Source organism: Zonotrichia albicollis, chromosome 8, assembly GCF_047830755.1.
Source record: "Zonotrichia albicollis isolate bZonAlb1 chromosome 8, bZonAlb1.hap1, whole genome shotgun sequence".
Taxonomy (NCBI): Eukaryota; Metazoa; Chordata; class Aves; order Passeriformes; family Passerellidae; genus Zonotrichia; species Zonotrichia albicollis.
Window position 1 is genome coordinate 17,615,537 of NC_133826.1, and position 11,654 is coordinate 17,627,190.

The window sequence follows — 11,654 nt, forward strand, 5'->3', positions numbered from 1 at the left end:
CTCCGGAGTTTGTACGGGTCCCCCCTTCCTTCCTTCCTTCCTTCCTTCCTTCCTTCCCGCGGCGTTCAGGCACTGAAGGACGGGCTGCGCTGTGTTAGTGGCTGCCGGGAGCCGTGGGAGTCCCGTCCCTCTGTGGAAAGCACAGGGCACACGCGAGGTTTGCGTGCTGGGCATACCAGCGGGATTACACCGGATCCAGCCCGTTCCTGGGAGCCAGCGGTGCACCGCGGCTGGCATCGGCGCTGAAGCCACTCTGGAAAGCGAGTACACAGTGAACACATGGTCCATTGAGTGAAGTCCTGACCCGAAAATACAGCACTGTTTCCTTCAGTGTTAGAGTAACCCTAGGCACGCAAAGTAACCCTTCAAATACGGTTAAATTTTAACATTTGAAAATAAAAATCATAAGACGATCCACTGATAGGACTGATTGTATAAGGCACAGCAGGCTATAAGGCTGGAGCTGTGGCCCACTCAGCCCCCCACTTGGTATCCCATGGAGAGAACAGGTCTGTGCCTCGATTTCATAGCAAAATATCTGGACTAAACGGTCTTATCTCTGTCTGAAGCCAACGGGGCTCTTTCAAAATCTTGTGGTGGGGCTGTAACAGTACTGAGGAGCGGGCAGGACAGCCCACAGGTTGTTTTGTACTGCGGTGCTGTGGATCAGCTCAGCTCAAACCGCTTCTCCACTGCGCTGCCTCTAAGGAAAACAGCCAGGGCTGTTCCTAATTAAAGGAAGCAGAACTGCCTAAAGAACCCACTGGGAAAAGGAAACTGTGCAAGAGAAGCAGGAAACTGAAGAATGGGGTGAGGGAATGGCAGTTCACATAAACATAATGAAAGTTCATTAGTTTTTAGACATTCATGTTGGGATAAACTCATCTTTCATAGCCTCAGAGAACATATGATTTTGGGCTAGATTCAACATCCTCCAAAGTCTTTGGAAATGTTTCCATTGACTTAAATGATGTTGGATCAGGACATACTTTGTTAATGCTCTCAATCATTTTTGCTGCAATACACAGTGGCTTGGGAAGTTTGAGACATTTACAGTTGGTATGATTTCCTCTGCTCCATAAATTATATGTTTCATCAATTTTGGAATAAAATGGTCCTGATTAGTAGCAGACAAAAATATGGCTTACCATTTCCTTGCTGTACAATTAGGTTTAAGTTATCCTCAAACAAATCCTGTAGTTTGTGGGGGTTTTACCTCATCTGAGCAGGGCACAAATACAACTTGTTGGTTTTTCTGTTGATACTGAATATCTGATTAGAAAATAACCAATGTTTTGGGGTGATGGCTGCTGTTTATTCTGTGACCAGGAATATGCTCACACCCTGAGAGAAGAGGCTGTACAAGAAATATTTGAGTGTAGTTAAAGTCACATTCTGTTTTGCATCACTCTGACAACACAAAGCAAATTTAAGCCTGTCAATGCACTACAAAGCAGCTGGAGCATACTGGGCAAGCTGGCTCATTATGGGTAAATCTCTTATCTTTGTCCTATTTTTCCACATTTCTTATTACTAAGGCTGTTTGTATGGAAAGAGGATTTGTAGAAGAATTATTCCCCACCTGAAATCATGATCCTCTTTGTGACATTGTAATAACTTCTTCAGCCACCACACGTAATATCATAAACATGCACTGATGACTTAGTTGGAAACTAGAGAAAAAGAGCTCTGAAGAGACTAAGTCTGTTTTCTTGGAAACATGGACCATAATCTTAGAAATATTCTTGCACATGAATTATTATAAGCATATGTGTAGTCCTGTTAAACTCCCTGAGTTTAAATTATCCTGTGTGTAATTCCACCATAATCTATGGAATTAATGTGGCTCAATCAAACTTCTAAAACACATTTGATTTCTGTGTTCTGCTCAATGACTGAAGATGTGCAAGGGGGTGACTGGTGAGTCCTAGCAGTGGGGGTGAGCCCAGCCATCTCTGAGGTGGAGCATTGTCTCCTTCCTACCCATCTGATCCTTATAAAGGGCCTTGGTTTAATCAGCTGGCTCAGCCGAGGAGTGGGATGATTTCCTTAAAGGATAAAGGAGATGGTTTGGCAGAGCTAAGCTGCATACAGGAAGATAATTTGCTAGGGTGAGCTCTGAAGGGTGATCCATAAGGGAAGGAGGAATGTGCTGCTGGGTGCTGTGGCTGGTGTGAGGAAGAGGAATGGGGTTCTGAACTGGGGAGAATGGTGGTGCCAGCCACGGGGCTGGGTGGAAGCAGATGAGGAAATATACCACCATGGGTGTGATTTTTGCCTGGAGTACAGGAGTAGGTTCCTGGGTGGGAGCCACAGAGCTTGGAAGCACAGGAGTGCAGGGAGAAGGAAAGCAGGGGTGGCGCGGCCCCGGCAGGGCAGGAGGTGCCCGAGGGGGGCAGGGGCTCGGCGGGGCAGGAGGTGGCCGAGAGCAGAAGAGGCTCGGTAGGGCAGGAGGTGGCCGAGGGGAGCAGGGGCTCGGCGGGGCAGGAGGTGGCCGAGGGGAGCAGGGGCTTGGTGAGGCGGGAGGTGGCCGAGAGGAGCAGGGCCCACTGTGCTCTGCTGCCGTCCATGGAGCTCGCTGGCCTTTAGGTAATGGGGGGCTGACTGAAGATAGGGCTGGCCACCAGCTTGGGCCTTGAGGAAGGGGAAAGATACTCTGGAATTTCTGAGTTACAACTGTGCTGTCTCCTAAGGATTAAGGAAAAAAATACCAGTGAGTGAGCTGACCTGGTGAGGCCAAAGCAAGGCTGGGCTGCTCCCCTCCCCTCTGATGTGCTGAGACAAGGAGTTAACCAAGGCCTTTTGCAATTCTCTTGAATTTGGGGGAGTTTTACTCAGGCCGCCATGTCAGTGTGCTGACTACTCCCAGTGTTGTGAAACGGCCTGTCCCAGGTGGGCAGGGACACTGTAATGTTTTAGCCTAATTAACTTACGTGACTAAAGTTATTAAACTTGCTGTAGGATAAATACAACTTGTGACTCCAGTAAGACTTGAATCTTACTGATGGTCAAGGCCAAGCATTGGCAGTAACATTGAAACTGCAAAGAGAGAACTCTACAGAACTGCCTTAGTACTACACAAAACTGTAGTTTAGATTAGGAACTGTAGAAAGATTAGGAACAATCTTTCATTTATTAGGATTCCTTTTCAAAATAATGCATGTCCTAGGTAAGCTGTTTATTCATATGTTACCTCAAATATCTCCTTTAAAACTTTGCTGTGCTCATACTGCTACTTTGGAACATTCTGGGGATATGCAGCGCTGCCTTTGGTACTTTGGTTAGATGTGGTGTGCTGTATTGCCTCTCAACTACTTTACCAGACCATTCTCATCCCATGAGAGATCCTCTTGCCTTGTAGAACAATTGCAGACAGTAAGAGGTGTTCATAGCCCACTCCTCTTTTCTCTGTACCAGACTACAGAAGACAGCATTTTCTCAACAGTCATTAATTCTACCTAAAAGTATCTTGCAAGTGTCTTAAAATCAACATCTGGAAAAACTAAGCACAGAGACTTCTTTCAAATACCACAAACTGAATCATGGGGCCAAATTCTGCCTTGATGGAATTATTATCTGATATCTGTGTTCTGTGTTTTCCCTACATTGCTTGAGTAAATTCCCTTATATGGAGATGTTTTTTGAGATACACATGATGCCAAAATGCTTAGAGAATCGCATAGGACCAAGCCTAAAATACTGAAGTAGAAAAAAAAATTTCAAACACAGACTTTTCTTGAAAGTGTGTTGTTCAAATCCCTCTTTTGAGAAGGGAACTTAAGTATCAGTTCTGGCAGTATAATACTGGAGCCCAAGTCTTAACTTTGGGAAGACTCCCCTTTGGGATTAATTCTTAAGGACATAAATGTTACTCATGTTTATGATAAAATAACTTGCTGAAGGGAAAGACTTATCTACATGTTTGTGTTTTTAGAGATTAAGCTGTATTTTAACAAAAGCAATATATTTAGTTTGTTAAAATATCTAAATGTTTTCTTCTTTATCCATCACTTTTTCATTGATTCCAGCAGTGATGTCAGCTTCTGTCCCCCATACTTTTATGAGGATGGGGGGGGGGTGTTACCTGCTTGTGGTGGCTGTTCATAAATAAGCTTAAGGCAGACTTTTCTGCTTTTTTTAAATCTTATTTTAGGCTCGTGACCTCCTCTTAAAATGAGATAGCTACATTCTTATCAGTGGGGGTATAGCTCAAGAACAGTTGAATGCTGAAGCACATTCCATGGTAATATGGGGGGGGGGGAAATCAAATATAATTTACCTGCAAGCTTATTACTGTTGGGGGTCCTGTGTTGTCACGTGCTCCTCCCTGCCCTGGTGAAAGGCTTGTTGCTGGTGTGGGTTTTTTACTTGCAAAAACCACTGCACAAGCAGAAGGCAACAAAGGACTTCAGATTGCTTGCTGTGCAACCCAAATGCCTGGCATACTTTACAGTTCTCTTCCTCGAGCAGGGAGCAGCAGTGTGCTGGCTTGCAGCAGGTGGGTCAGAGTGCCCTTTCTCCCTACCATTTGCCGCCTTCACTTCCCCATCCCCACCAGTGGGACCTAACCCCTCGCAGCCAGGCTGTGTCCCCAGCACGCAGGTGCTGGAGTGTTTGACTTCCATCAGTTTTATTCACAGTGGTATTTACCTACAGCTAAAGGAAATGCCTGCAGGGACAGCATGTACTACCAGAACCCTCCTTGTGAGGAAGACAAGACTTTGTGTGTTTTCCTTCTTTGTTGGATCACATGTGTATGAAGAAAAAAAACAACTCCGTTCTTGTATCTCAACTTGAGGCAGACTTTGGTAGGAAAATAACTTGGCACTGTATCTTGGTGCCACTTTTAATCACTAGACCTAAGAGTGTGGCCTTTTCCTTCTTAATTATTTTTCTTCTTCTGTAAGTTCTTGAAACTTCCCCTCAGTCATGCTGTAGCTCCTGAGGTTCACCAGGCCACTTCCTTGGGAGCCTGGATGAGCCAAGGCTGGGACCAAGCAAGCAGCACACCCCAGGAATTGTGCTCCCCACAGCAGTGGGCCAGAGGATGGGCACACGCCCTCCTGCCACAGCTGTACTGAGCTGCAGGCCTGTGAGGACAGAGGGAAAGGCCAAGGGGTTTCACACGAGCTGCTCTGTTGGCAGCTGCCTGGGAGCTGCTGCCCCGCAGTGCCCTGAGCCACAGGCACCTCTGAGAGGGGGCTGCTGCCTCAAAATGATAAACACCGAATGTTATTCCACTCTTAAACTCTGAATGGATGCAAAAGTTAGTGATATAACAGGTTAATTCTAATGCAGAATGACTTTGAAGCCTGAAACTTTCCTTATTTTTCTGTGTAACTTCACCAGTCAGCCCTCTCTTTCGGAGGGGATGACTGCATGCGGGAATCAAAGAAAGGGAGAAAACTCTAACTTTGGTATTTTGTGCTTCTGTAATTCTTGGCTTCCAGCTACCACTTTAACTTTCCATGTATACATACGAAATATAGATTTTTCACATATATATTTTGAAGAAGCAATTTCTGTCTCTCCAGGATGCAGAAGTTATTACATTTACTATTTGGCTGAAGCCTGCTCAGCATGATCTGAGATTGATTTCAACACTTTATCTCCTTTCCTGAACATCCAAACTTGATTTTTATGCCACTTGAGTGCATTCTCCTTCCTTTTATTTCCTTAACAGGTCTGGACAAATTCACATCTTTCAAGGTCTGGTGTGTTAACACCAATTCTTTTCTTCATTCTCCATTGTGTTCCCAATAATAACCTCACAAGAGGAGTGATTCAAGATAGTACATGGTAACTTTTTTCAGGCAACTTCATGTTGCATTATTCAAATTTATAAATGTATTTGAATGAGAAACACAAAATAATTACAATTGGCCTGTGAACAGAACAGTTATTTGATGGTTAATGGCTTCATGCACGCTTATTGGAACAAAACTATTCTTGAACAGTGCTGATATTTTAAAAGGTTGGTTAATTATCCAGTAGTAGTAATCTTAATCCAGTCTTAATAATCAAAATGTTACTATAGGAAAAAGGAATAAAACCCTTATCCTTGCTGCCTAATTCCATGACTTCTTCCAATTTTAATTATCTCAGCAGTATTTTCTAAATGAGACTAATTCCTTGTCAGAAATATTTTCCACCTCTGACAAGGTATTCTCACAAGCTCAAGAAAATGTGCTGGTTTTTGCCTCTTAACTTCAGTTCATTATCCTTCTGTGAAATCTCACATTCAAGTTACACTTAGAAATTAAGATAATGTCAAGAGCAAAACAATACATGGCCAGTGATCGTGAGAGTGCTTTGCAGGGTTCTTCGGGACTGGAATGGTGCAGTGGAGCAGAGAGTGCTGAGTGCTGCACATGAGTGACTGGCTGAGGCAGTGGCATTGAGCCAGAGGCTGGCTACCATGGCATGGAAACTCAGTTATTACAATAGTTTGGATCCCAAATCTGTTTGAATAAGAGAGGTTTCAAATAATCCATGTCACTGTTAATGTACTTCAGTACATGTCAGAGGATGTGATTCAGACTTGGGGGAGAGAAGGGAATTAGGAATAGCTGATGCTCAGATAACTGAGACTGTACCAGAGCACAGAATGCTGAGGTTTTTAGCCACTTTATCCCAGATCATTAATCTTGTCTCTTTTATGCTCACATTGCATCCCACAAAACTTCACAATTTCCAGAAGATGTTGAGTGTGGGGTTTTTTGATGGTTTGGGTGTTTTTTGCTTGTTTATTTTGGCTTTGTGCTTTTTTGGTGCTATGGAAAAGTACTTTTTTCCCTTCCTTTTCTTTTTTTTCCCCTCCCAAACTGAAAGAAAGATTTAATATTTTAAATATTTATTTGCTCAAGTTTTAGTGCAAGCAATACCTATTTTTTGAAGCTCAGTGGTATCAATGTGATGTCCTTAGTGCCTGCTGGTGTGCTTGCTCAGTAGTAAATGCAGTGTTGGGATGGTTCAGTTCTGTATCTGCAGTTCCCACGTGTGTTGGCCCATCTCCAGAAGGGGCTGTGGGATGGAGTAGAAAGTGCTGGTAAAGATTACTTGTAGAAATAAAGGAAAATCCTGGTCATGGGGGTTAAAGCTGCAGGTGAACAGGTAAAAAATAAAGTTATATCTGTGGTCTGTTATAAACTTTGTTCAGAGGAAAAGCTTGGCAAAGGAGCATATAGAAATGTTCATTACCTCACAGCACGGTGCTGCACTGGGTAGGTTCAGTCTAACCAGTATAAAACCTTAATTGCTTTGGCATAGATTCTGATTCTTCAATAAACCTGGAAGAACCTGGTGGGGGTGGGAGGTGTGTTAGGGCAGCAAGGCAGCAGTAACAACTGCTTTCCTCTCAGAATTACCTGTTCAGCTTTCCAAAGTAATACTTTACATGGAAGCAGCTCTCTCTGTATTTCCTCCTATTCTATCCTCAGTGTTATTCAAAGAAAAAGTTAGATGCAGATTTTCAGGAATTATCTCTAGTCTGGAATTTAATGAAAAATATGTTTAGAATTGTGATGTGCTCTGCTTTGCTTGTCAGTGGTCATCTTCTATCTGATAGTGACAGAAGAGTGGAGATCCACCAAGAATTTTCGAAGGTATTTATTTTGTATCTCACTGCACTGAAAAATCTTAGTGTGCCTTCTTATGAAGTTACTTTTTAAAGGAATTATTACAAGTGTTAATGCAGAGCTGCTAAGATATCACTTAACTGCTTCTCTACAAATACAGCTACATTGCTTTTAATGTTCTGCTTTTCAGTGTGGATATGAAAAGCACATTTAACAGTAATTCCCAGCTGTCATGCTTGCTTTTTTACAAATGGGTGCCTGCAAAAACAGGCCCTGTTTACTGCTGCTGAATAATAATTTCTGGATTTCATCTTGGCAGTGAATGTTGGGGAGATATCCTTTAAGCCACTGAATTGGAGGTTAGGACATTCATTTCAGTGTCAGCTGACATCCCAAGCTGGATCACAAATGAAAAGCAGCAGAGTTCAGTTGCAGTGTTTAACAATAAAGCAGGAAACTCGAATTGCCAGCTCCTGGCAGCTGACAGTTGAATTTACCGTAATGCTAACAGAGCAGATCTGACTGTTAATGCAGCATCACAAATGTCCACTCCTTCTAAAACCAAGGAGAGGGCTTCTTGATTTTCAGAAGCTATTGTGCCCTGATGCATAGAAGGGGTAGGATTGTGCACAGCAGCTTCACTGTAGGGTCTAAAATACTTAAGCCACAATATTAAAAAAATACCATAACTTTTTTATGGACTCCTTTAAAAATTATTTGCTGCATAGTACAAGGCCAATTTAATCAATCCAAGAATATTCTCTTTCTCTGAAGTTTATACAAAATCTCTTTGAGCAGTTTCCTAAATCCAGTACTGTCCAGGTCATCTCACTGCATAGTCATCAATACCTGACTTTTGTATTAAAAACCCCCACACCCCCAACACACTTCCTCAAAAAAACAAAAAGGAATAAAAGGCACTCCAAACTGCAAATGAAACATTCTGGGTGGAACAGTGGGCTAATGTCTGTGCTACTGTTCATTAATTTATCAATTTACAATACACATATGCATAATATCTTAATTGATAAAGTGTTATAAGTTTTTTTAAACATTAAACATTCCTCAGAGGGACCCTCATTTCCCCATTTTTGCCTGTTAAATATTATTACTCCTGCTTTGTCTCTTGTTAGAGAATGACAAACACATCAAACACCTTGTTTAGTTTTGTTTCTCAGGTACACACGAAGATAACACAAGGTGTGTGTAAAACTCACGTTATCAATCAACAAATGCATCTTTTTATAGATGCATGCATGGTTAAAGCCAATCATTGACACAGCTAAATGTGAGATTGCTTATTTCTGTTGCAGGCATACTTATGTCTGACTAGTTAATGAACTGGATTATAAAACATGTTAAAAAATTTTGGGCAAGGGACTAAAATAGATACAAGAAATTCTAAATGGGAAATGTTATACTCTGTAGAAAGTGACCTGAGCTGAAATAAGTATGTCAACAAAGGTCCATCTTCATGTATCATATGTCACTTTCATTTCCTTCTCCTTTGCTACTGCAGCATGAAACAGCAATGAGAGGAGAAATGTCTAAAGCTGTTACTGTGAGAGCTACTGGTTCTTCTGAATTCTTGTGCAAAATTCTGGTTCTTACCCAGCAGCTTATGCAAGGTGACCTCTGCCTCTGAGTACTTCCTATTGATTTCAACAATACTGGTCATGAGACTACCATTACGCTATCAGGAAGTATGGTCTTTGGAAAAAGTCAAATTCAAGTTTCAGCAAGGTCTAGGGATCAGTTTGTGCTGTGAGCAGCCTGAGGGCTCAGTGCTTGCTTTGCTAGATCCTCACCCAGCTCTGGAACAAGCAGGAGTTTGCTGGCACAGCACGTGGGGCCAGCCAAGGAGAGAATTATCAGAGTACTGAGAGCCAGGCAGCTCCCTCAGCCCTGTGAAGGCAACACAGACGTGCTGCGAAGGAGACACAGGCACTGTGTGTGCAGTGTGTTTGAACAGCCATGGAACATCTACCCAGAACCCTCCATTTCCACTGGGGAGATGTGAGACACACAGTTGCTAGAGAGAAGTGGTGACAGCGAGTCTTTTGTGCTTTTTCCCTGAAGTGTGGGGCAAAAATGTCTTCAACTGGATGGTGCCTCTTGGCACTAAACAAAGTAAAGTAACTCTGAATATTTAATATTTGTCAGCTAATGCATATCTAGATAAAGCAATCTGATAAAAAAAATTCATTTAGAATTTGGCTTCCATGCTAGGACCCAGAGAATGAGTTTCTGGAAGCTTTCTGTTCTCTTTGAAAATATTTGCCAATTTTGATGATGATATTTCCATAAAGTCATGTTTGTTTTCTTTAAGAATATATTTCTTCCTCATTTTGCTTCAAATCTATAAGGTATTAATGTTTTGTCTTTTGGAGATGGAGAAAAAGAGGTAATGTATTTCGCATTAAACATTCCTTGTATGTAATGCATTTGCCATAATATTAATGTTTAAGGGAAAAAAAATGAGACATAGCAAACCCCAAGAATCTAAACTTAAGGAATCCAGTCAATGACCTTTAAGTCTTTAGCTAGACCCTGGGAGAGCTGTTTTCTGTTCTGTTCTGGGAGAGGAAGAATGCAGTTTTCCCCTAGAACAATAGACTGTTTGGTTGTACCCACCTTCTAAAAACAAAAGATAAGAAAGAGCTTCTCAATAACAAAATGCTAGTTTACTTCAGTCCCACTGTGCTTTTGGAGAGAACTAGCAGTTATTTGAGATAATCTTCTCAAGGAAGATAGCAAAACTGGTTGATAGCAAAACTTTCTTTAGGATAATTTGAGCCAAAATCTTTTTCTGAGCTATCTCCTATGACTGTGATGCAGTGTTCTGTTGAAGGCTTTGGTCAGTTAGGCAGTGATCCTCCCATTTTGGTTCTAACTGCTTCAAATCTAGAGACTTCTGGGTCATTTCTAATCCAAGTTTTTACTTGCTAGAGCTAATTATAAACTGCTCAAAATTAAATGCCCTTAACTCAAGTAGGCACTTGAGCCAGTTAGGAAAATAGCAGTCCCAGGGAATGGGTGCCATCCCACACCCTCATAGCCAACAATCTGCATTAAAAACCACTTCATATGTGCTATTTTAACCTGTGTTTCCCAGAGTAAATAACATGCTGTGGGGGAACATAGACTGAGATATTCTTGACTTTGCTCCCCCAGAAGGCAGCCAGTGAAGAAAAGTGGGAAAAGTCTTCCCAAATCCTTGAAAATGAGACTACTCCTCATCAGATGGCCTGGAGCAATTCAGTTTTTCAGGACAGCCTCTTGTGAAGAAACCTACTGTTACCTTCAGAGCGTTTACATGGGAGGTGACAAGTCTGAACAGGCAAGTTCTTTCTTTTAGCAGTAGTGATTGCCATGCTGGTGACAGGTGAAAAAAATTCCTGGAACTCCACAGTGTTCAAAGGCAGACTCAAAAGTTTATGAACCCACAGTTGGGAAGCACACCAAAACCCCAAACCCTGCCCTGGGCAGGGCTCTGAGGGAGTAACGGAGCAGCCAGGGATGATTTTGCTGAGGTGAAAACCCCGAGCGGGATGAGGCCTCTGGGGCCGCTCCTGCTTTGCTCGGAATGGAGGCAGCGTGGCCCGGCTGTGCTGGGGCAGGGCAGGCCTCACTGCTGGGCCTGGGCTGCAGCAATGGCAGCTGCACTGCCCTGCTCTTCTCAGGCTTCTCTAAACCCCAGCACGTTGCTCTGCTACAGGCTGTGCTGCAGCAATGGCAGCTGCACTGCCCTGCTCTTCTCAGGCTTCTCTAAACCCCAGCACACTGAGCCTGTGCTGTTGCCCCTTACCCAGAGCAGAGGAAGAGGCTGCCTCTGTCCCCTTCCCCTCTACTCTAGTTCCCTTGTAAAACAGAAAGCACTGATCTAAAATAAACTACCATTAGCCATAATAGAGTCCAGCGTATCTCCAACTTATCAAACTATCTGCAACTGTGCAGAAAGTCATGATAAGATAGTCCTCGTTTCAGTTCAGGGGAAAAAAGCCCTTGGACACATCAGGTTTACTTCAACCAAGTCATTTTCAAGGACCTCAGTATGTGTTACACAAAGTCCTTCTC